This window comes from Lepus europaeus, chromosome 5, assembly GCF_033115175.1.
Source record: "Lepus europaeus isolate LE1 chromosome 5, mLepTim1.pri, whole genome shotgun sequence".
Lineage (NCBI taxonomy): Eukaryota > Metazoa > Chordata > Mammalia > Lagomorpha > Leporidae > Lepus > Lepus europaeus.
Genome location: NC_084831.1, coordinates 97,286,112 through 97,313,057, shown reverse-complemented (window position 1 = coordinate 97,313,057; position 26,946 = coordinate 97,286,112). Strand labels below are relative to the sequence as shown.

The window sequence follows — 26,946 nt, the reverse complement described above, 5'->3', positions numbered from 1 at the left end:
TCTCTTTATATACAGAAGATCACTTCAGTATATAATTAGCAAAGACCTCATCAGTCTGCGCCCACACAGAAACGCAAAGTATAAAAATACTGTTTCAGTACCAGTCATAGCATCACTTGGCTTTAGACGACACATTAGGGACAGATCCCGCATGGGGTGTAAGTACACAGTGACTCCTGTTGCTGACTTAACAATTTGACACTCCTGTTCATGGCGTCAGTAATCTCCCTAGGCTCTAGTCATGAGTTGCCAGGGCTATGGAAGCCTTTAGAGTTCGCTGACTTTGGTCTTATTCCGATAGGGTCATAGTCAAAGTGGAGGTTCTCTCCTCCCTTCGGAGAAGGGTACCTCCTTCTTTGATGGCCCCGTTCTTTCCACTGGGATCTCACTCACAGAGACCATTCCTTTAGGTCTTTTTTTTTTTTTTCCATGATATCTTGGCTTTCCATGCCTGCTATACTCTCATGGGCTCTTCAGCCAGATCTGAATGCCTTGAGGGCTGATTCTGAGGCCGGAGTGTTGTTTAGGACATCTGCCATCCTATGAGTCTGCTGTGTATCCCACTTCCCATGTTGGATCTTTCTCTCCCTTTTTGATTCTATCAGTTAGTATTAGCAGACACCTGTCTTGTTTGTGTGATCATATTATAGTAACGTCGTGAATCATATCTACAGCTTAGAATTTGTATGTTATGGACTTCTTTTGGCCACCTAAGACGTTATGTTAACTGTTTGCTAGGTTTTCGGAGCATTGAATGTGATGTTTACCTTTAAGCAACTTAGTCCAAAATGGTGGATATATAAACACTTATTTAGAAAATACTTATAGTATTGGTTAAATGTAGTTTAATAAAGTTACATGAGTTAAAATCTATAACAAAAGTTTATTGGCTGTGCCTGGGAAAATGAGGGTAATCTTCATAAAGATGTTGTCCTAACTATGGAAATAATTGTAATTATCAGGTGCACAAGCATGGTGGAAGGGGACGGTAGGGAGGAGGAGAGCACTTGGAATGCTATGGAGGTATGAAATTTTACATCAAATATGATGAACCTCTAGTTCTGCAATGAACAATTCTCACATGGTTGGCTGGGGAAGAATGAAAGGAGAGCATGAGGACTGGTGGAAGAATAATTAAGGTCCTCTTATTTTCACTCATTTTAATAAATAGCATCACCATCAAATGCCTATATCATTAATATTTCTACTTTCTTCATTTTTAATCACTAATCTACTAATAAACCTACAGACTATCTGGCACTAAAATATATCTTGCCTAGATCCTAGTCCAAGTCACGCATCTCTATTCTGGAACCTTGTAAAGCTTATCTATCTAATCTTCCTTTCTCCACTCATAGTGTCCTATATTCTGATTTCTTCCCAGAAGCAAGAGTGCTCTTTTTTCCTTTTTTAAGATTTACTTCATTTATTTGAAAGGCAGAGTAATAGAGAAAGGGGGAGAGTGACAGCTTAGGGGGAGAAAGAGAGAAGACAGAGACAGAGACAGAATCTTCCATCTGCTGGTTCACTCCCCAAATGGCCACAACAGTAGGAGCTGGTCTGGGTCTCCCAGATGAGTGGCAAGGGCCCAGGTACTTGCACAGTCTTCCATTGGTTTCCATGGTGCATTAGTAGGGAGCTAGAATGAAAGTGGAGAAGCCAGGACTCAGGCTGGCACTTATATGCGATGTCAGCATCACAGGTGGCAGCATACCCCATTGTGCCACAGCACTGACTCCAAGAGTAATTTTTTTTTAATAAGATTTTTTTTTGACAGGCAGAGTGGATAGTGAGAGAGAGAGAGAGACAGAGAGAAAGGTCTTCCTTTTTTCCGTTGGTTCACCCTCCAATGGCAGCCGCGGCTGGCACGCTGTAGCCGGTGCATTGCGCTGATCCGAAGCCAGGAGCCAGGTGCTTCTCCTGGTCTCCCATGGAGGGCAGGGCCCAAGGACTTGGGCCATCCTCCACTGCACTCCCGGGCCACAGCAGAGAGCTGGCCTGGAAGAGGGGCAACTGGGACAGAATCCGGCGCCCCGACCGGGACTAGAACCTGGTGTGCCAGCGCCGCAAGGCGGAGGATTAGCCTATTGAGCAGCGGAGCCGGCCTCCAAGAGTAATTTTTAAAGTATAGTAGAATCTTTTAGCTTCTCACCTCATAGCCTGCATGGATCTTCTCTCTTCATGTTCTACAGGCCATATGTGGTTTAATTCGCCTCTCTCATAGCTCATCCTGTTTTACATTCCCCTGTATCACACATACTTTATCTGTGCTGATTTTTTTAATGTTCAACTTGTGTATTCTCGTCTTTTTACTACCTTGGAATTTTATTCTTGCTCTTTCATCTATCTATATTGCTCTTTCTCTGATTTTCAGATAGCTGACTCCCTCTAACATTTCAATTTACAGTTTAAAATAACTACTTTAAGGATGCCTTCTTTAACTATCCAATATAAAAATACCTTGAGAATGAAAGCACTCTCCATTTTATCATCTTATGTTTCATACTAATTCTGTTTCCTGCAAATTATTTTGTCATCACTGTTATTACAATCATTAAAGCTGTCTGAGAACAGAAAACTGTCCTTGTCCATCAGTGTATTCTGAACATCATCCAAGTGTGTGGCAGGACGTGGATACTCAGACAATACTTGCTAAGTGGATGAACGAATAAGTTTTTCCCCAACTATATTGTTATTCTCTTTACTAGGATTTCACTTATGTCAAAAAAGAAGAGGTGTGTGGATTCATTTATTTAGTGTTTTATCAGATAAAAGAAATATTTGACTATGGAGAGAAAACCACCACCAATCACTTCTCCGCCTTTTGGCTAAGATCAAGTGTGAAAACCACCAGCACCACCCAAACCTTGCTGCTGTAGCCCTAGTATTAAACAAATGATTTCATGGAGGGGAACAAAGTTCTCTTTCTCCAGTCCATCAACATTTACACTTCCCTAGATCTTAAGGCAGAAATCTTAATAACTAAAAGTTTAGGTAAGGGGTGGAAAATAATTGAAAAGAACATTTTGTTCCTTTTATTCATTTATTTGAGAGCTGGAGGTGAGAGTGAAATAGAGAGCAAGAAAGAGAAAGTGAACAAGCTCCCTTCCACTGACTCACTCCCCGCATGCTTGGGACCTGGGAACTCCAAAACTCGCATGTGGGTGGCAGGGACTCATTGTGTGAACCATCACTTCTGCCTGCCCGGATCTGCATTAGCAGAAAGCTGTTACCAGAAAGTGGAACTAGGACTAAACCCAGGCAATACAATGTGGGACATGGGTGTCTTAATTACTAGGATAAATGCCCACCCCCTGAAACAAATACTCTAAAATCAAGTCTAGCAGAAGTAGTGATGGAGCAAGGACCAAAGCTCTAGATCTGCTTTTCAGTTCCTTGCCTATGTGACTGAGAGCACATCCCAAACTCCCCCCAACCCTCCCCCTGCATTGAGAAACCTCCCCACCCCTTGCATTCTTCCTGAACCAGCTCAACACCACCTCAGCTGTTAGCCCAGGCCTGCCAAAGCCCTGCCTAATGCCCACACACTCAGGACCTTCAGCTGCGTTAAAAGGATTAGAGAATAGGGCTCTCTACCCTCACTGGTAGTGCATCCCTCTTAGGGTTGTCTCTGAATAAACCAGCTCTGGTTGTTGGAATTCATGATCTGTCTCCTGTTTGTTTCACTCCTGTACCCTACCAAGTACAAAATTTCAAATGGCACCCTTATACAAAAGTGTTTCATGGACATAAGGGTGCCTCTAAATGTGGATAATAAAGGAAGATGCAGTTCATTATACTGCACCCTAAATCAGATTAAATTTCATCAGATTTAGGATTAATCAATGCTTGATCTCTGAATCACTGTATAACCTTTTATATGCCATGCTCAGATAATAATCTTAGAAATTGTTGACATTTATCTTCTCTTTATTATAAAAATTAATGAAAATGCTACAGAAGTTTGAAAATTAATAGCTAGAGCAACATTTTGACTATGAATTTAGTAAGCTCTAGTTGTTACTTTCCTTCTGTTAATGAAGGACATGAGAAATAACTTCCAATTCTAATTAAATACAACATGAATGATTATATATGTATATATACATATGTGTGTTTATATACATATGTGTACATATAATGCCAGATGTTTGAAAATGCTAATTTTCTCTCAACAAGAAAAGAAAAAACGGCTTTAGTTCTTTGAGGCCATTTAGGCTATTTTCCTGGGATATTTTATGAATATTATTCAGGGTTGCATATATATTATTATTGATAACATTTTCCAGATTATGAATAAGCAGTTACTGAGGCTACAAAGCCCCCAGAAAACATTATGGAAGACAGAGAATCATATAGTCAGTGTCAAGAGCCAGTGTATCTAAGTTGGAATCTTGGCTACTCCATCAGCCTTATAAATTTTTATGCAAATTTTTTAACCTGTAATCAATTTTTTCAGGTCAAGAAAAGGGCTACTGACAATGTTTTTGTTATCTTTGGAAAAGTATATGTGTCAATTATTATCAAGCTCTGAGGAATGTTGTCAGTACAATAGTAAACGCTATGTTAGTTTGAACTATAATTATCATTTATGTGCAAGAGTAAATTAGGTCAGTATTCACACAGGACAACAGATCACCTTGTAATTATGTTCCTTACAACATTGTAACATACACATTAACAAAAAGTCAGAATCGGAGGACAATGAAAACCATTTTGGAAGTTTCAGAAAGCATAAATAGCTTAAATACATGTTGTATACATTTTTTCATTAATATATCTCAAAGTTCTTATGTAATGTGGTATTTGCCTCTATATTTCTACTAGGTGAGCCAATTACAAGTATTGAGTACATTGGAAATGGCCGTGTGACAGAATTCAAGTATGGTGTAAAACTAGGCACAGTTATTAGCGAGTGGAATGGAGAGAAGATGTGTTACCTAAAGTAAATAATATATGATTTGTCATTTGAATCATGTCTCAGACTTTCTGGTCTTATTACCCAAGTGTGGATTATCTTCTTATAATCTTTCATTTTGGCCAACTATCAAAGAACCAATTACTTATAAATATTAGAGTTCCTCAAGCTCCAAGTAATCATCTTTTTTATTTAGAATGTTGATCACAAAGAAGTGTATTTAGAAACCCAAAACATCACCTGGATATTTAAGTCTATGTGTGATATGAGTAAAACTAGATTAGGGGAATGTGTATACATAATCTGTAATAAATATATTATTATTAAAATAAATTTACTGGGCCAGCGCTGTGGTATAGTAGGTTAAGCCTCTGCCTGAGGTGCCCACACCCCACATGGGCACTGGTTTGAGTCCTGGCTGATCCACTTCCAATCCAGATCCCTGCTGATGGCCTGGGAAAGCTGTGGAAGATGGCCCCTGCACCCACCCAGGAAACCTGGAGGAAGCTCCTGTCTCTTGGCTTCAGATCAGCCCAGCTCTGGCTGCTGCAGCCATCTGGGGAGAGAACCAGTGGATGGAACACCTCTCTTTCTGTCTTTCCCTCTCCCTGTCTGTAGTTTTGCTTCTCAAATAAATAAATCTTTTTGAGATCTGATGATTGTCACTTCTATTGAGCAACAGTGTTTTTTTTTTTTTTCTCTTCATACTATTCATTGAACTCTTACCTAGAGTAAGGTTAACCATACTATCATTAAGTATACTGAAAATGTATCTTTGTAAAAATTAAGTGTCAGAATGCAAGGAGGGGTAAGACTTGGAATGTGGGTGGAAGGGAGGGTGTGGGGGAAGTGTTATTATGTTCCTAAATCTGTATATATGAAATATATTAAACTTGTATAGCTTAAATAAAATTAAAAATAAAATTTAAAAATGAACTTATCAATTATAAAGTACTTATACAATGGAAATTATATGCATTATATAAATTAATTAATTTGATACATGAAAGTATTTTATATCTTGACAATACAGTGTTGAACACTTATTTTAAAATATTTGAGATTCTGTATGATATGATATGGATGTTGACCTTTCTGAAATCTATCTAAATCACAACACATTGAAACCTCTACAAGAACTTTTTAAAACAAAAATATTATATGTGTAACATGAAAGGAATACAAGTAATTTATATGTATTTACAAACAGGAAATGTATTTGAAACTTATATATAACATAATCCTATAAATAATCATTTAATTCAAGAGAGTGAATTTATCTGACAATGCTGTAATTGATATCCAGTTAGCTTACTCTAAAGCTATTGTAAAACATTTCTTACATTTATATAGTGTTACTTTTTTAATAGGAACTGGGGAGAAGGCTAGGGTTTTATGCCTTCAGACAGAACACTTGTCTTTGTGATGACTATGACAATCAAGGAGGACATGGAGCAGAAGGAGTACCTATTCACATTCTAGGATGCTAGGTAAGAATCAAAATTCTCCATTTTTTTAATGTACCTTTTAAAGATGGTAAAAGAGGCCAGCACTGGCTTAGCAGGTTAAGCTGCCACCTGCAGCACCAGCATCTCATATGGGCACCAATATGAGTTCAAGTCTTGGCTGCTCCACTTCCAATCTAGCTCTCTGTTAATACACCTGGAAAAGCAGTGGAAGATGGCCCAAGTCCTTGGGCACCTGAACCCATGTGGGAGCTCCAGAAGAAGCTCCTGGCTCCTGTCTTTGGCTTGTCCCAGCTCTGGCTGTTGTGGCCATTTGGGGAGTGAACCAGAGAATGGAAGACCTCTCTTTTTGTCTCTCCCTCTCTCTGTGTGTGTAACTCTGCCTCTCAAATAAAAATAAATAAGAAAATCTTCAAAAATGGTAAAAAAATTCTATTCTATAATAATATCATTTTGTAACTTTCAGAATGTATAAAATGGCTGTTGGATTTATGCTTGTTTATCCTTATGGAGTCACATAAGTAATGTCAAGAAATTTTGTGAATGGACAGTAAGTTTTAGAATTGTTCAAAATACATTTTTCCTGAAGAAAAAAGGCAGTTTTCATTTTTTTCACATGCGAGTATTACATTCAATATTTATTCATCAAATATTTACTAGATATAAACATAATAGAGTATACAGATCTTCATAATGCAGAGAATATTAAATAAATAAAATACATGTTCTTTATTTTCAAAGAGTGTGGAAACTGTTTCAGAATTTTGAAAATAGCCTCTCCCTCCAAGAAAAAAAATAAAAATAAGGCAAAATTCAGGGAGTCTAATATATACTTCTCATAAGTACTCATTTCATAGGATTGCTATAACTATTACACATGCAAACACTTGTAAAGAACTTGAAAGATATATATTGCCCATAGTATAAGCAATATAACATTTGTTAAATGTGTTTTTGAAAATTCTGTGCAATTCAAATAAATAATTTAGTTGAACTGAGCTTAAATAAGTAAATATGAGGGAAAGGAAAAACTGTATGCTATATATAATATAATATAATATAATATATGCATATAAAATACAATACACTTAATATATTATACATATATTTAATGTATGTTAAAGAACAGAAATGTGCAGACTATTCCAGGAAAGGTAAGAATGAGAAAAATATTTGGTAGTGTGGTAAAGACATTAGTTTGAATATAAATTTCAAAAACACATGGAGATATAATATTATGAAGATAATTTGAAAGTTATTGTTAGATTTGCTTTTTAAACTGGGTATTCAATGTTTATCCCTTAGTGTGAAAAATTGTTTCCTCGAGAAGGAAAATAAATATACATCTATTTACTTATACAGTCCTTCCCATTTGAGAGGCCCACAGCTTTATATAGAAACTCATTTTGGGGGCCGACACAGTGGCTCAGTGTAACGCCCAGGCCTGAAGCACCAGCATCCCATATGCTCACCAGTTAGAGATCTGGCTGCTCCACTTCCAATCCAGCTCTCTGCTATGGCCTGGGAAAGCAGCCCAAGTCCTTGGGCCCCTGCACCCATGTGGGAGACCCAGAAGAAGCTCCTGGCGTCTGGCGTCAGATCAGAGCAGCTCCGGCCATTGCAGTCATTTGGGAGAGTGAACCAGCGGATGGAAGACCTCTCTCTCTCTCTGCCTTTCATCTCTGTGTAACCCTGACTTTCAAATAAATAAATAAATCTTTTTTTAAAAAAACTCATTTTGTCTACTATTCATTATATGGCATGATTGTACACTAATAACCCTCCCAATCTTACTATGTTTGTTTTTCTCTAAATATCTGTAATTCTCTTTTCAAGGGTAATGGGAAAAATATATAATAATAAATGTTTGGACAATTTAATACAGAATATTAGCAGTTTGATTAGTACTTTTTCCAAAAGGAAGTATGAAATAAAATAATATTTTTGGCAATTATCATATTCAAGGAATTATTAAATACATAATTTACAATTTATGGCATCTAAGCAATATCCTCATTCTACAAGTTTGAGTGTGAGGCATAGAAAAGCTATTTAAATTGACTAAGCTTTCTTCACTAGTCCTAATTGAAACTATTGTAATGCTTGTGTTTCTGATACTAATATTCTAATTTCAATGACATTATACTGATTATAGTGGTACTAAGAAACTATTCTTTGAAAGAAAATGAAAGGATAAAGATTTGTTAGCTTTTTTTGAAACACAACATTAGAAAACCAGAGGCTACACACATGATAAGGACTCAAAAATGGTAGTAAAAATACTAAATGAATAGAATTATAAATAAAATCATTGCAGAGACAGAAGAAGCAGGAGTGGTTTGTTTGGTGTATTAGAGAAGAAAGAGGCAAATGCATGTAAGTTAAAAGTATGAGTTGGTTGCTTTTTCCTATTTAAGAATGCTAATGATTGGAATGGGCCACCAAAGGGTAATGGTGTAGTTAAAGAAGTAATGGTTAATGCAAACGCTACTTGTGGCAATGACTAGGTCTGTGAGCATTTGATGGCTTCCAATACGTGGGAATATTTATTTAGAGATTTTCTCTAATAGCAAAATTTCCTAAAACTGTTGAAGATTAAGGATATCAACATTTTATATGATGTGCTTTTAGGAACGTGGTCATTTTCTGTAATGTGGTCGATGGCCAGCCTTTCAGTAACTGGTGGGATAATGGTAGCAATCAAGTGGCTTTTGGAAGAGGAAACACAGCATTCATTGTCTTTAACAGTGATGACTGGTAAGTAGATATCAGTTAAAAATAATAGTTTAAACTTGTATATTGTTGGTTTATTCTCTTCACTTCCTGCTCTTTTGTTTTTTTTTTTAATATCTGAAAAAAATTTAGTCAGTAATTTAAGAAAACCCAGATATCAGAATAGGAAGGAAGAAAGACGATGGCTCTTCCTCCTTTAGTCTTCCATTTTATAATGGTTTTCTCCTGCAAATAAATTTTATTGTGGACATCATTGCAAAATCAAGTGCTTACACAATATATATCAAAACTATACATACTTACACACAGACACACACACTCTACAAAATATAATGTAGTCAATATATGCTTGTAAAATCTCATGCAGTAATGATTTTTTTTATCATGGAAATGTATTACCTTAATACTAGATATCTTTTTCCCCCACTATTCCTAAATCTGTTTGCTACACTTTTTTTCATTTTTCTATGACAAATAATATAACATATGTAAGAAATATGTGCCTATGACTAATTATTTGCCTCAGGAGATTGTTTAGTGTTTAGTTCTGAAATTCCTTGTTGTTGGCCTTTCATTTGTGATCCTTGAATCCTCTGCTTCTAACACAGGGATTTCTTCATATACAGAAACACAGCTCGGAAGCCTTCTTTGCTAGCAGTTGAAATGCCTCAGTCCAAGGCCAACTTCTACCTGTTATTAGATAAATCTATCCAAAATTGTATTTTACTAGCCAATAAATAAATAGTCAAATAGGTCTCCTTTTCACCGTGGATAGTTGTTTAATTTCTGCCATTTATGGAATGAAGAACTGAAATAAATTTACTCAGGGCAGCTTTATAACACAGAGTAGGCCCTTTCTCACAGAAATGCTAAAGCATGTTTTCCTCCACACAAGTTATTTTTAGACTCTTGGACAAATAAGACAGCTTTTAACTGAAATAATCCCATTTAAATTCTTAAAAGTAATCAATATTTTGTTAAATTCAGAAGAGGACAAATTTAAATATTTATGTTTACCTCAGGTGTCACTCTTGCCGAAGCATGACAGTTCCTTCATATCTTCACTGATATTATTCAACCTTCATTTATTTAGAGATACTCACCACTGACCAGGAAGTTGCTGGTTCTTCTCTAAGGTGATCTTTGGTCCTGAGGAAGGTTTTCACATACATCGGAGGAGAGAGCTTTGGGATTGGGTTTTTTCTTATTGAAACTTTGACTGCTTAGAGGTTTACAACACAAAGTTAAGCTCTTTATTTGCTTGAGAAATGGTCTGTATTCTGCATTTAATTATATTGAATTTAAATTAAATGTTAAATTTTATACTAGAGATAATTATTTTCCACTTTGCAAACTGGTCTTTCTGGTGGCACATATTTTGATGTCATTTCTGGAGAAAAATTTGGTAACAATTGCACAAGAATTAAAGTCTATGTTTCCAGTGATGACAATGCTCATTTTTCAATTAGCAAATCTGCTGAAGAGCCGCTAATTGCAATTTATGTTGATTCAACATTATAAAATTCAAATACTTCTAAGAGAACAATGACTAAGTGTGTTTCTTTTCTTGTAGATACCTTCATTCTTAAAATTCAATCATTTTTTGGCAGATGCCATGGCTTAATAGGCTAATCCTCCACCTTGTGGCGCCGGCACACTGGGTTCTAGTCCCGGTCGGGGTGCTGGATTCTGTCCCGGTTGCCCCTCTTCCAGGCCAGCTCTCTGCTATGGCCCAGGAGTGCAGAGGAGGATGGCCCAAGTCCTTGGGCCCTGCACCCATATGGGAGAGCAGGAGAAACACCTGGCTCCTGCTTTCGGTTCAGCATGGTGCGCTGGCCGCAGCGCGCCGGCCGTGGCGGCCATTGGAGGATGAACCAGCGGCAAAAAGGAAGACCTTTCTCTCTCTCTCTCTCTCTCTCTCTCTCACTATCCACTCTGTCAAAAAAAAAAAAATTGAAGAAACCACCTACAGAAGAAGAGTTAAAGGAATTGGCCAATGCTAACTTGGAGGAAGTCACAATGAAGCAGATTTCTAAAGACGTATAGGAAAATTAAAAAAAAAAATTCAATCCTTTTTTAGGAAAAACTGTAAGCAACCAATTTGAAAAATTTAGAAAATTATAAAAAACATAATTATACAATTATAAGATAACTAAATTCAAAATGATGTTATGTTTTGGAAGATTCACTTGAACATCTTTGACAAAGGAATTTATAAGTATTCAAAAAGGCAGATACTTTTTTTTGTCCAACTAAGTGTCTCTAATTTCTTTATATTCTTAGTTCTTCTAGAGCATAATTATCAGTTAGGGAAACTGTTTTAATGATAATTGTCAAACAAAAACAGATCATTTGTACAGTTTTCTCTTTTAAAAGCACTTTTTCAGTTAATAGAGCTAAAAAATAAAAGAAATCTAAATTCTACAATCTATGATTCTTAATTATATTCAGATTACAGGATTTTTATTCTTTCTCTGTATGATTTCCTCTTTTTTATCTTCTTTATGGCTTTGAATTGCTGTTGTATGGCTTTCTGTCCCTCTTCTTTGTCTCTTCTCATGTTTATTTAGAACTTTCATGACACCAAGTGCTCTGGGTTTTCCCCAATTCTCTTACTATTCATTCTCCTTCAATTTTTTTAATATTTTTTTTTTGGACAGGCAGAGTTATATAGTGAGAGAGGCGGAGAGAAAGGTCTTCCTTCCGTTGGTTTACCCCCTAAGTGGCCGCTACAGCTGGCACGCTGTGCTGATCTGAAGCCAGGAGCCAGGTGCTTCCTCCTGCTCTCCCATGCGGGTGCAGGGCCCAAGGACCTGGGCCTTCCTCCACTGCCTTCCCGGGCTATAGCAGAGAGCTGGACTGGAAGGGGAGTAACCAGGACAGAACTGGTGCCCCAACCGGGACTAGAACCTGGGGTGCTGGCGCCGCAGAAGGAGGATTAGCCTAGTGAGCTGCGGTGCCAGCCACTCCTTCATTTTGACATAAAATACTGAATGTGTTGTGACTCTCATTCCGCTCTTATAACACTCAGTTGTTTTTCTTGTGCTTAAAGTGAATATACAAGCCAAAATTTGAAAATTCTTTTTTCTTTCAACCTACAAATTTATGTTCATACTGTAAGATTAAGTCACTGTGCCTTGAGTACCACTTCAGAGCCCCACATCTTGGGCTGTAGTTCCTGTTACCTTCATGAGTTCAATGAAACAGAACACACACACACACACACAACACGACCACACCACACCACACCAAACCACACAAAATTGAATGAAGCAGCTTAATTACATTTATACAGCAAAGGGCAACAGAATCTTATCAAATTCAATAATGAGCCAGCCTCCCAAGGCTCAGGACTGACGAAGTGCCATTTTCTTGTGTCCCACTTGCTACACTACTGAAGGACCCCAGAAAGCAGGTGGCCCTAGATTTTTATAACCTGGAAATCATGTTGTTGACTTGACCAAAGCATTGATGGACATCCTGTTCTTGGAGTGGCAAGAACAGAGCCTAGGTTGTCAGTTCTTCCTTCTCTCAGTCCAAGTATCTGTTCTCATTCTCAGTCATTAACCTTCAAATAGTATCTTATCTTCTGAAGTAACTTCTTTTGAGACACATTTCATCTTGACTTGCTCGCTGAGGTTTTTTTTTTTTACTATATCTTTCTATTCAGTATTTCTCTTTTCACTCTCTCAGATGACCAACACAATAGAATCAACCTGTAGACAGTTGCATGGCTCAGGGAGATTGGCCTGGCTGTATTTACATATTTGACAAATAATTTGTATATAGTGTTCAAAATTATTTTGAAAGATTAACACATTTCACTCTCACCATAATACCACAAAATTAAAACTGATGACTGAGGCAGACGGAAGTGAAGTAACTTGCTCAAGATCGTATAGTGAAAGATCTGAGTTCTGTCTTGGAGTCAATGATATTAAGACTTAACACAAATTATAAAACACATTAGCACAGTATGCCCTTTCTGGCAAACCTCCACACTCAAAATTTTTCAAGTGTGTTCCAAATCACCAAATCAGTTCTAGAAATCTCCACTTCCCCTCATATAATATAACTGGTCATCTAAAGGAACTCTTAACCAAGGGTCTCAAAGGGACCACTGAATACAATTCAGAGATCCAGGAATTTGGATGATAAAAAGGAGTATCTCACTAAGATCCAAAAGAAATTTAGTATTTCTTTAATATATTAATATATGATAGAAATCATGGTGACATTAGCAGAATTCATAATTTTGGTACCACTGGAAAATACAGTTAATATTACATTCAAGCATTTTCAGATCTCTAAAGTTATTGTTGAGTCATAATTATATTAAAATTATGGCAGCTGTGAGATCATCTGTTAAATTCTTTTCTCTAATGCTTTAAAACTCAAATACTTATATTGCTGTCACATTTTAAGTTACTTTGGTAGCTCTGTTTCAATAAGCTAATCTCAATTTTACTTCATGTATTTTATGTATTAAAGCCATTATTTTGAGGAAAAAATACAGTCTTCCGTAGAAAAGCTGATATGCTTCATCACACACACACACAAAACCAATACTCCAAATACTTAGTCTCCCATTTCTATCAAATCTAATTTGATCTGTGAGGATGGCACATGGATACTTGGCTGAAATTCTACTTTCTCTTTCACACAGAATCATATATCAATATTTTGCTAACTTTGCTTGATTACCCTACCAAAATCTAATTCCTAATAAGAAAATATATCATCTACTGCAATAATTCTCCTGTTGTTTAGACTAGAAATCTTGAAATGTCCTTGATTCTTTACCTAAGTTTTCAGTTTGAACCAAGACAGTTTCCGTTTCTTCCTATTGCATTACCAGTATTACATGTACTGTTCCTTTGTTTCCATTCCAGACATTTCCACACTAATTTCTGTCATGTTGTTTCTCTTCTGCTTTCTATCTTCCAAGTCCTTTCTTTTCTGATGCTGGTTCACATCAATTCCAGAACTGTTAGTTACTGCTATAGCAACAGGCCCTTCACAGATCCTTTTGTAGACACACACTGCTTTCTTTCAGAAAAATTGCAAGCTAAAATGCAAAAATCTACACATGTATTACAAAAAAAATTTGTATTATCCCACTTCCAAGTGGTATTTTTATCAAGCCTTTTAAGAGGAATTGATGCTTATAGTCTCCTGTACTTTTTTAACGTTCACCTTGTATTTTTCATGATTGTTTGGATCACTAACTTAATTACAACAGAATAACATACTTCGTATAACTATCAAACCATTTTTAAATGTGCAGTTTTTCTAGTTGTTAGTATTGCAAATACAGATTGAGTATTCTCTATTCAAAATGCTTGGGTAATCGAGGCACTTGCCATATCAATAAATAAGCCAATTAGTACATCTTCATCCCATAGCAGGATGCTTAGGTTTAAGTAATGTCTCTGATTCTATTTCTTCAAGCTTCCTATGATGCGCACTCTGGAGTGGCAGGAGGTCAGCAAGTGATGGCTCAAGCAGTTGATTCCTTGTCACCCAGCTGGGAGACCTACATTGAGTTGCTACCTCCAGGCTTTGACCTGGCCTGGGCCTTGCTATTTTTGCAGGCATTTAGGGAGTGGAACAGTAGACAGGAGATCTGTTTTATTCTCTATCCTTCTGTCTTTCAAATAGATGTATTAAATAGATTTTTAAAAACCAAAGTGCATTGGACCAGAAGTGACTCAGATGTCATAATTTCAGTAATATTCATACATATATAATGTGATATCTTGAGGGTGGAACTCAAGTCTAAACATGAATATTTATGTTTTTAAAGTATCTTATACACATAGCTAGAAGGTAATTTATACACTATTTTTGATAATTGTATACTTGAAACAGTCTTACAGTGTAGAATTTTCCACTTGTAGTAGGCATCATGTTGATGATCAAAAGATTTTGATGTTTATCACTTTGAATTTTTGGATGAAGAATGCATAATCACTTTTGGGAATATATTTATAATTGTCTTTCCACAATCTCCATTGGTAGAAATCTGGCTCAAAAGTCAATGTTTTGGTGTTCCTGCCTCCCTCCATGTGCTCTAGCTGGATAGTAAACCCTATAGCATTACATCAAACTTCACCCAGTATCATCTCTCTATGCTTAGTAAATATAGAAATATTATGTTTCTGGGACAGAGATTAGTAATCTTTCAGTGCTAACTGGATATTGTCTTTCTTGAGTTTCATACCTAAATATAAGGCAAAGAAAAAAATCCCAAAGAAACTTCCAGGAAAGGCAAAAACTGGTGTTCTTCATTTAAATAATCGTATGTTAAACTCAAACTTAATGTATACATAATGTTATGCCCAGATCTAACCTTGTGAAAACAACAAGGTTAATCAGGAGAAAGAGATAAACCTTGGATCTTTCCTACCTCGTTGGATATTTGTTATTTATAATACACACATACACACACACACACAAGACAATTAATGACTACATGTGACCAAAGAGTTTCTCCCACAAGTGTTAAGATATTTGGTGTTCTTTTCCCTCTAAAAGGTCAAAAGATTGCATTGCAACTTAACACTCCAGAGAGAAACAGAAAGACAAGTGCTAGAGAGGTGTAAAACAAGGTGCATTTAGGAAGAACAGTGGACTATAATATCATTATTTTGAAGACAACACAAATTAGAAGAAAGAGAAAATCTCTTTTCGTTTTTATAACTCTTACACTTCTGTAACAGTTAAATGTTCTAAGACTAACAGATTTTTTTAAAGATTCATTTATTTACCTGAAAGCCAAAGTTACATGGAGAGATAAGAGGCAGAGAGAGAGAGAGAGAGGTCTTCCATCCACTGGTTTACTCCCCAGATGGCTGCGCCGATCCAAAGCCAGGAGCCAGGAGCTTCTTCCGGGTCTCCAACGTGGGTGCAGGGGCCCAAGGACTTGGGCCATCTTCTAATGCTTTCCCAGGCCATAGCAGAGAGCTGGATTGGAAGTGGAGCAGCCAGCTCTTGAACCAGCGCCCATATGGGATGCTGGAACTCCAGGCCAGGGCATTAACCTGCTGTGCCACAATGCCAGCCCCAGATTACAGATTATGTAAATAAATTTAATAAAGATTTACTTAAATACTAGGAAATTACAGTCAAGGAAGCTGAAAATATATAACTATTAAAAATGTATTGAGATTTTATTTTATAATACATTTTTAATCATTTTATTTTTGGAGAAATCCAATGAATAATCATTTCAGATGTTCTTATAAAGAACTTGAAATTTTGATATTGACTTTGGGCAATGCACACCAAATGCTGTTTTATTAACATTTCTATTTGTGTGTATTACGCAGTCATGGGTATACTACACAAAGTACTGTACCAGTTATCATTAATAACTTCCATTGTTATTTTTCTACCTAAGTATGAGTGAGTATTAGATCACTAAAATATATTATCTGTGGATAGTTTCAGTCCCTATAACAAATGATATTAGTTAAAAACATTCTAAAATGAATTTGGTATAATTTGATAAGGTATTAGAGTAGTAAAAAATAATGAATAAGGCCAAATATTTCTCTGAAAATGGCAAATGAATGAATGAATGAATGAATGAATAAAGCAAAACTTCAAAGTCAAATTGGTAGATTCTATATTAAAGACAGAATGCAGGCTCAGGATAATATCTTTGAGATCAAATGGTTTTTGGAGGAAGAATTTAGGAGATGAAAACTATGTAGTACATGGTGTATAAAGGTAACGGAAGAAGAACAAAATGGGTAACACTGTACCAAGGTGAAGTGTGATTCAGAGAAAAATGCTCCGTAAGCATACTTCCCACAAGATACCTATGACTTTAGTAACATTCTGATGAAATCTTTAGTTTTTATAAACTTGGAAGGATTTCAGTGTATTGGTTCTACTATGTGTCCTAGTTTCTTGCTGAATTTGTTGTTTGTTTAATTTTAGTTTTTTTTTTTCTTGAACCATATCACTTTCCCATGTAATGCTCACTGATTCAAATTGGGTAGTACTAATGCCAAATATGTTGCATTGCTCTAAATAATGTAAAGACAGCTACTATATGAGCAATGTAGAATTTGTTTTACTATCACAAAAACTTTTATGAGTAGCGGGACTTGCGGGTCCATGAATTGTAGAAAAACTCAAAACATCATGGTCATTCCAGTTATGTACTCAATTCTCTAAATCCAAACTGGACATGTCATACTCTCATACTTCTCATACTCTCTCATACATTTCTATTTCTCAGACTTCTAAACTTAGGAGACCTCTGTCAACACCACCCTCCTGAGGAAGATGATGGGAAGAAAGGCTGTTAACATTTCTTGGGAATCTAAGGTATCATCTTCCACTTTTTGTCCTTATGAAATGGTTAGGTATGATTGCTATAGGGGCTGGCACTGTGTCGTAGTTGGTAACGCCTCCCGCCTGCAGTGCCAGCATCCCATATGGGCACAGGTTCGAGACCCAACTGCTCCACTTCCAATCCAGCTCTTTGCAATGGCCTGGGGAAGCAGTGGAAGATGGTCCAGGTCCTTGGGACCCTGCACCTGCATGGGAAACCCCGAGGAAACTGCTGACTCCTGGCACCACTGCGGCCAATTGCGGAGTGAACCAGCAGATGGAAGACTTCACTCTCTCTCAGTCTCTCCTTCTCTCTCTGTGTAACTCTGACTTTCAAATAAACAACTAAATCTTTTTTATAAAATGACTATATTCAATGAAACATGCCAACAACCAGGAAACGCATGATGTTCAAATTCCAATATTAGTGGTTGACAGGTATAAGTTCTTTTTTTTTTTAAAGATTTATTTATTTATTTGAAAGAGTTACACAGAGAAAGTGGAGAGGCAGGGAGAGAGAAAGAGAGAGAGAGAGAGAGAGGTCTTCCATCCGCTGGTTCACTCCCCAATTGATGCAATGGCCAGAGCTATGCCGATCTGAAGCCAGGAGCCAGGAGCTTGTTCCCAGTTTCCCACAAGGGTGTAGGGGCCGAAGGACCTGGGCCATCCTCTACTACTTTCCCAGGCCATAGCCAAGAGCTGGATCGGAAGTGGAGCAGCAAGGTCTTGAACCGTCGCACACATGGGATGTCAGCGCTTCAGGCCAGGGCATTAATCTGCTGTGCCATAGCGCCAGCCCCCAGGTATACATTCTTATAAGTCTAACTAATTAAGATTTGTTTGGATTTCCTAGCATATGTTATTCTGTTTCATTAATATTAAAACCTATTTCACTTGCTAAAAATTAAACTAAAATTATTAGAACTCTTAATATGAAAAATGTTAAATATGTTACCTATTTTGTATTTGGTTAGCAGAGTCTAATCTGGATGAAAGAAATTTTATCACGTTCTGTATAGGGACATACCTGGGTAAAATATGCCCCTATAAAACTTTCATTTTTTAAATTTTTTTAACTTTTATTTAATGAATATAAATTTCCAAAGTACAGCTTATGGATTACAATGGCTCCCCCCCACCATAACTTCCCTCCCACCCGCAACCCTCCCCTCTCCCACTCCCTCTCCCCTTCCATTCAAATCAAGATTCATTTTCAATTCTCTTTATATACAGAAGATCAATTTAGTATATATTAAGTAAAGATTTCAACAGTTTGCACCCACACAGAAACACCAAGTGAAAAATGCTATTTGAGTACTAGTTATAGCATTAAATCACAATGTACAGCACATTAAGGACAGAGATCCCACATGAGGAGCAAGTGCACAGTGACTCCTGTTGTTGACTTAACAGATTGACACTCTTGTTTATGGCATCAGTAATCACCCTAGGCTCTTGTCATGAGTTGCCAAGGCTATGGAAGCCTTTTGAGTTTGCCGACTCTGATAATATTTAGACAAGGTCATAGTCAAAGTGGAAGTTCTCTTCTCCCTTCAGAGAAAGGTACCCCCTTCTTGGCTGACCTGTTCTTTCCACTGGGATCTCACTCGCAGAGATCTAAAACTTTCATTTAAACATTGACAAACAACACATGGGATTCTCAAGAGTTTGATTACTGACTTCTGCAAATGACATTCCAAGACACTTCAATGAACTTGTGGAAAAATGGAATTAAAAGATAAGTTTATTTTGGTACCAAAATATTTTGAAATACATATAGAGTATTTCTTTTTGTTATGTTCCAGGAGCTTTTTATTGTGTAAAAAACAGAATACTCCCAACTAGACAGAGGAGTGTTCAGAAAATAGCAGCCATATTTCAGTTACTTGCCATTTGACCTTTCATCTTCTAAGTGCTTTTTTTTTAATATTAGAAATTTTTTATCACAAATATAATCCAAGTGTGAATAAGTAAGTGTATTATCTTACAAAGAAAAAATTGCTAAAAATCTCTCCATAGTCTGTCTGGTCATGATTGATCCCACCTATGGTTTTCAAAACAGATTTTAACTTGATCTTCTGAAATCCTTCTTGACCTACAGCTCATTTTGCTAAAGAAATCCTGGGAAAGACATCCTACTTATGTTGTTAATTGTCCCCAGTGGAGATGGTAAATGATCAAAGACAATTGGAAGGGGTGGTCAGCAAACTCAGGACTCTTGGGAAACTGTTCAGACCCAAATTTTCTCTCCTAGATGCCAGCTTCTTTGATTAAGGCTAGGAGGATGCCAGCCATCCCATCTGATGCTACCACTACCACTGGCCCATTCCTTGATCCAGGATGACTCCTGTCAGGCCACCACTTGTACTGGAAATCCAAGGGTCCTCTTTTCCTCTGACTTGAACCACACTACAGTCAATCATGGAAAATAGACCACCCCAAACTGCAAGGTATTTCCTAAATAAGGAGCCTTGATTTTAATGACTGTCAAACTCTCCTGAAGTCTATGGTTTACTTCCACTGGAGAACTGTGAAATCCACTAATGGCTTGACTGTTACTGCCCATTGTAAAGGCCCTGCCACAGTCATACACAATTCACCAGGGGCAAGGCTCTTGGGTGTACACCTCCATTTTGACTCCAGTGGTGCCAGTATTTTCATAATATACATTTTTCATGAAGTTTCTAAAGGCTGTATTTGAACAGAAGTAATTACTAATTGTATAATAATGAAATAAAATAATGAATGAACATATCATTTAATAAAGTAATAATTCCTGTTCAGAATCCCAAAGCAGCAAACATTATGCTAGGTACAAGTCATTAGGAAGGTTACCTTTAGTTTATTATTGAGAGATTTTTTTTTTGTAAAATAAAACACACACCAAAACAACTCCACACAGAATGAGGAGAAAAGCTGAAACAAACATAACCAGTTTCTAATTAGATGCAATTTCTCCTTGACTTGAAGTGTTATAAGCAAGTAAGAATTTCTGTAGTGGGGAAAAAAAGGGAAGATTGAAGATCATGAAACAAAGTTTTCAATTCCCATTTTGTTTGGGTCCAGCCCTAAAGATTTTTTATGTTCAAATCCATCAATGGAAACAATACAACCTAGGCTACATCTTTTCCAGTGATATAAATTTTTGTTCCCAAAAAGTTCTGAACTGTCAGTCTGATGTTCTCCCCAATTCAAAGTAACCTAGGAATCAGAATGTGACAAGATATACCATTTTTTTGTCTCCCGGATGATTTTCCAAAACTCTGATGAAACAAAACCTGTGGTTCCAGTCTGATTCTCTGTTTAGTCTAAAGCTCATCTTTGAGGCAAGCGTACCAAGAACATATGTCAATTATTAGCTGAAAGACTACTTCATGCCAGAAATTTAGAGACTTTAAAAAAATGATAGAACCCATCTCTAGTTACTGTAACTAATGTCAGAAAAATACTGAAAAAAAATTTCACTGTGGTACTTCCAAAAATTTTCTGTAGTTACAAATCATCCATTTTATGCCTTCTGTATTTGCCATTTTTCTAGCAAAAGAATCTGAAATCAAATAGTCCGAATTATACTACCACCATCATCTTCAGTCCAGTTGCCACAGTGAATTTTTTTTTGCCATAACTACAGTTTTCTCTCACATTGAAGTAACTGGGCAGCAGGGAGACAGGCTTGTTCATATAGGTGGCAGGGTTTTGCCACCAAGTTTCTTGCAAGATCTGGGTCTTCTCGATATTTGCTAGCATTCTGGCAAAATGGCCATGAGAGTAAAGGTTTTCCTGGGGGATTTCCTCTAACTATCTTCCTTCTCAGGAGCTATTTGCCTCACCTTTTTGTTTTCACCGCTCTTCTCATGTGCACCCACAGTAGTGCTGGTTTTCTACAATAACCTTTAGGTTTCCAGTGCCGTCTCTTGAGGATGTATTTAGGCTCAGTCTTGGTAAAGTAATTATACTCCCTCATCCTGACATCAAAGTAATTCCACTCTACTTCTCTGTGTATAACAAGAACAGTAACTAAATTCAATACAGGTCTCACTTTCCAATCTATATCTTAATGTGCTTCCTTTAACCTCCCAATCTGCATAGTGAATTTTTCTATAATCACCATCCAGATGTGACACGTACCATGTATATAATATAGAATTTATCCCTTTAGCCATCATTGGGTGTGCAGTTCATTGGTATTAAGTGCATTCATATTATGCATCACCACCATCCATCTCCAGAACTCTTTTCATCTTGCAAAACTATATTCACTAAACAAAAACTTCCCACTACCTGCTCTCCAAATGCCTGGTAATCACAATTTTATACTCTCTAGGAACTTTATGTAAGTGGAAACATACAGTATTTGTCTTTTTTATTACTGATTTATTTTGCTTTAGTGAGTTCATCTGTGTTGTGTCAAAATTTCTTTCTTTTAAAATGTTGAATAATATTCCACAGCGTACATTTACGAAATTTTTTTTCTCTAATCATCTATCATGATTGGACATTTGAGTTGCTTCCACTTTTAACCTATTGTACATAATACTGTTATGGACACATCTATGTCATCTCTTTCAGCTCCCACTTTTTTTTTTAAGATTTATTTATTTTGCTTGAAAGAGTTACACAGAGAGAAGAGAGGCAGAGAAAGAGAGAGAGAGAGAGAGAGAATGGTCTTCCATCCGCTGGTTCACTCCCCAATTGGCCAAAATGGCCAGAACTGGGCTGATCTGAACCCAGCAGCCAGGAGCTTCTTCCCAGTCTTCCACGCGGGTGCAAGGGACCAAGGACTTGAGCCATCTTCTACTGCTATCCCAGGCCATAGCAGAGAGCTGAATCAAAAGTGGAGCAGCTGGGACTCGAACCAGCAGCCATATGGGATGCCAGCGCTTCAGGCTAGGGTGTTAACCCGCTGTGCCACAGTGCCAGCCCCCAGCTCCCACTTCAATTCTTTTCATTTGGGTTGCTTCCACCTTTTACCTGTTATACATAATACTGCTATGGAAACAGCTGAACAATCCCTTTGAGATCCCACTTTCAGTTCTTTTGAGTATATATTCAGAATTATTGGATCATATGCAAATTTAATTTTGTTCTTAAATTCTTCAGGAACTGCCACACAAAATTGCTGTACCATTTCACATTTCCACTAACAATGCAGAAATGTACTAATTTCTCCACCTGTTCAACAACGCTTATTGTTTTCTGCTTTTTGGCAGTAGTCATGTCACTGTATTAACTCACTATTTTTTATAAATTCATTGTTAAAATTTTAGAAAAGTTGTTTATGAATTATAAACTACAAAAGTGAGGTAATATTTTTCATGGTTTAAAAACTTTATTTTTCTTAGCAAAAATTATATCCACTTTATTATGGCAACAGTCTACATTTCTATAGGGTTTTTAAATTTTAAAGATCTTTTGCATATACTATCTCACTTAATTTTTATAATAGTTGAGACTTTTATGCCATAACCATTTTATACATGACAAAACTGACTCAAGACAATTTCAAATTGTGATTATTTCTGTTATTATAGTAGTTTTGATTAACCACCTAATACATAAACAATATGTCCATATTTTGGTAAAGTTCTTTAGCTGTCTCAATGCTTTGCCTGAATCAGGAGAAAGAGCACAGTACTATCTGGTTAATAATTTTTGGGACTTAGAAAGGGTGTTTCAAGACTTGATAAAAGTTCCAAATATTGTCTGGCGCTGTGGCTCAATAGGCTAATCCTCCGCCATGCTTCGCCGGCACACCGGGTTCTAGTCCCGGTCGGGGCGCCAGATTCTATCCCGGTTGCCTCTCTTCCAGGCCAGCTCTCTGCTGTGGCCTGGGAGTACAGTGGAAGATGGCCCAAGTGCTTGGGCCCTGCACCCCATGGGAGACCAGGAGAAGCACCTGGCTCCTGCCTTCGGATCAGCGCGGTGCGCTGGCCACAGTGCGCCGGCCGCGGCAGCGATTGGAGGGTGAACCAATGGCAAAGGAAGACCTTTCTCTCTGTCTCTCTCTCTCTCTCACTGTCCACTCTGCCTGTCAAAAAAAAAAAGTTCCAAATATTAATAATATTAGATAGGTAGATTATACTAAATTAAAAGAAGCCACACACACACACACACAGACACACACATATTGTATGATTCCTTTTAAATCAAATGTCCAGGATAAGCAAACCATCCATAGAGAAAAGATGTTAGAGTAGTGAGTTTCAGAGTCTGGGGTGTGGAGAAATTGGAGAGGGACTCCTATTGGACATAAAGTTTCTTTTTTGAGTCACGAAAATATTTTGTATTAGATTTGTAATGATTGCTGCACAATCCTCTGAATATGTATTATTTATAGACTAATACACATGTGCTTAAATTAATGTGGATATAACTCATGATATTTTTAGAAAACTACTTTTGGTAAGCAATCCAGTATTAATTAAGCACACCATCTACAAATTAATTAGCTCTTAAAGTGTTTAGTAAGTCATGAGTCTTTAGTCAATTGGCTGATTGATATTGGCCATTGATGTAAAAGGCAACTGTTTAAAATAGACTTTTGATAAAAAGAGGAAAATTTTTTAAGATAATATTTTGTTTATTTGAAAGGCAGAATGAGACAGAGATAGGGAGAGAAAGAGTTTTTCCAACCACTGATTCACTGCCCCAAATGGCCACAAAGGTGGGTGCTGATCCAGGACAAAGCCAAGAGCCAGAAATTCCCTCTAAGTCTCCCATATAGGTGGCAAGAATCCAAGTACTTGTGACATCTGCTGCTGCTTTCCTAGGTGCATTGGCAGAGAGCTGGTCCGGAAGGTAAGTGGCTGGCACTTGAACTGGCACTCCAATAAGGTATGGCAGTATTGCATGCAGTGGCTTGGAAGACTTTTCTCTCTGTCCCATCCCCTCTCTGTCTGAAACTACCTCTCAAATAAATTTTAAAAATCTGTAATGAAACATGTTAAAAAGTATTTATTTTTAAATAACAACGTTTCATGTAGTAACTATATTAAAAATAACTTCATTTTATATTAAAATAATATTAATTCTAGAGACAGTTCAGACTGTCACTAGTACCTCTGTCATTTTCTCATCTTACATACAATGAGAGAATAAAGTCATGTTATAAAATGATGTTGATTTCTAAACATAGAAAATCAATTCTAACAAGACAGAAATTCAAGCTTGTTCTCAATAATCTTTTAAAAATTGATCAAGTACTGAAACCCTAAGATCTACTTAATTTAGAAAGAATATTTTAAATGTTTTGTTTATTGCTCCACTAGTTATCTAAATCATTATGAAATTCTGTATGATGCCAAATAACTTCGTGGTAGAAATTCAAAGTGGACATCATAAGTACAATAAAAAGGTTCTAAGAAGAACAAACCATAAACAGTATTAAGTGGTGTGACCTTGCTTTCGCTTTTACGTGTAAATTTCTGCTCTGGCCTAACAGTTCACTTTTGTGGTCCCAGAAGCATCCTGCCAAGTCCCATGGTATAGACAGACAAAGGCCCATCAGAGCAGAAAGCTTTCTTTGAGTTTTTGTACAGTACTTACATTGCGCTCAGCCAAGGTAAGCATAAATGTGTTTCAGTTTCTCACTGTGTATTCAGCCTAAACTGGCTGTGCCACCCTCTGGCTCCGTATTTCTGGTCTGCCCTCTCCCAGCTGCAGCTGGGCCTACTCACAATCTAGTTAATAATAGGAGTCAGGTCAACTCTATTTTTTGCTATTTGCAGTCGAGTCAGCTTTTGCTAGCTCAAGGGACCTTTTTCAAATAATTTCTCTCTGAAACGAGTTGTGATGAGGCTTTAGCATTGGCTAATGTTAAAGGTATATGGAGACATCTGTCCTCTGGATTCTCCCTCACCCAGCAGCGTAAATATTGATAAGAAGGGGACATCAGGGCTGCTGTGTCCTCTCAGAGAGAAAAGCAGGGAAATTCTGGGGTGCCAAGCTATATATTAAGCTTCAAGAGGTTTGTTTTGTTAAAAAGATTTGTGTGTGTGTGTGTTTGAAGTGTTTTTCTTTAAATTTTTACTTATTTGAAACATAGAAAAAGGGAGAGACACAGAAAAGAGAGATCTTCCATCCACGGCTTCTCTCCCCAAATGCCTACAACAAATGGGGCCCGGACCAAGCCAAAGCCAGGAGCCAGGAACTCCATCTTTATCTCCAAATGGATGGCAGTGACCTAGAGACAAGTGCCATCATCTGCTGCCCCACAAATTGCACAACTGGAGGAAGCTGGAATCAGAAACAGAGCTGGGACTTGAACCTGGGCACTTTCATATGCTAAGCAGGAGTTTCAACTGTTGCACCAAAAGCTTTATCTCCATATAAAATGTTTTCAATGTACATGTATGTGTGTATACAATTTTCTAGTAATATTTAAATCATTTTATAGCAATGCTAACCATAGGGTAAACATTGTGGTTTACTGTATTAAACCACTGCCTGCAGTGCCTGCATCCCATATGGGTGCCAGTTTGCATCCCACTACTCTACTTCTGATACAGCTCCCTGCTAATATACTTGGGAAAGCAGTGGAGGCTAGCCCAAATGCTTGGAACCCTGCATCTATGTGGGAGACCTAGAAGAAGGTCTTGGCTCCTGACTTTTGCCTGGTCCAGCCCTGGCCATTGTGGCCGTTTGGGGAGTGATTCAGCAGATGGAAGACTTCTCTCTCATTCTCTCCCTCTCTCCCTGTAACTCAGGCTATCAAAATAAATAAAATAAATCTTTTAAAAAAAGAAATACTAAACATATACGGACTATTTCAACTATAATTGCCCAGTGAGAAAACACAGGCACACACCCACAAAGAAGGCCACAAGAAATTCATGAAAATGCATAATGTGAAAAAAACTGCAATAATTTCAAAAAGTTTTTCACAAAAATAAACATATTTTAATTATATTTTCTTTAAACTATTTGAAGCCCCAAGACACACATATTTAGGAAAGGAAATTCCTCATCTATGTTCCACCACTCTCCACTCTTCTATTCCTAGTATAGCAAAGCACTCGCCAAGTGTAAGGGAACCTTTGAGGGATGTCTGCAGGAAGAACTACAGCATGCCCTGAGTGACGTCCTGTCCTCCATTTTGAGGAAACTGGCACCAAGACTTTCTTTTAGACTAAATAGAGGGGAATGCAAGTGGCCATATCTTGTGTTGGGTCCCTGCTACCTATGTGGGTGACCTGGATTAAGTTCTCAACTCTGGACTTCAGCCCGCTAGCTATTGCAAGCGCTTGAGAATGGACCCAGCAGATGAGATCTCTCTCTCAACTTCTTAAATAAATGAGTGCATAAAAAAATAAATCAATAAATGAATTGACAAGTCAAGTAGATATTAGAGATTTTTTTTCAAAATAGAGATATATTTCAATTCATTAAAATACTAAAATATAATACATAAGATAGCTTATCAAACATAAATAACAAAAATCAGATTTGAAGAAATCACTGACTTCTTTCCCAAGCATTCTAAAA

General features: G+C 37.1%; 1 pseudogene; it reads left to right on the top strand.

The window, feature by feature from the left end:
- The first annotated feature begins 972 nt into the window (after positions 1-972).
- On the top strand, positions 973-17,430 carry LOC133759154 (pancreatic alpha-amylase-like; annotated as a pseudogene).
- Positions 17,431-26,946: the final 9,516 nt, after the last annotated feature.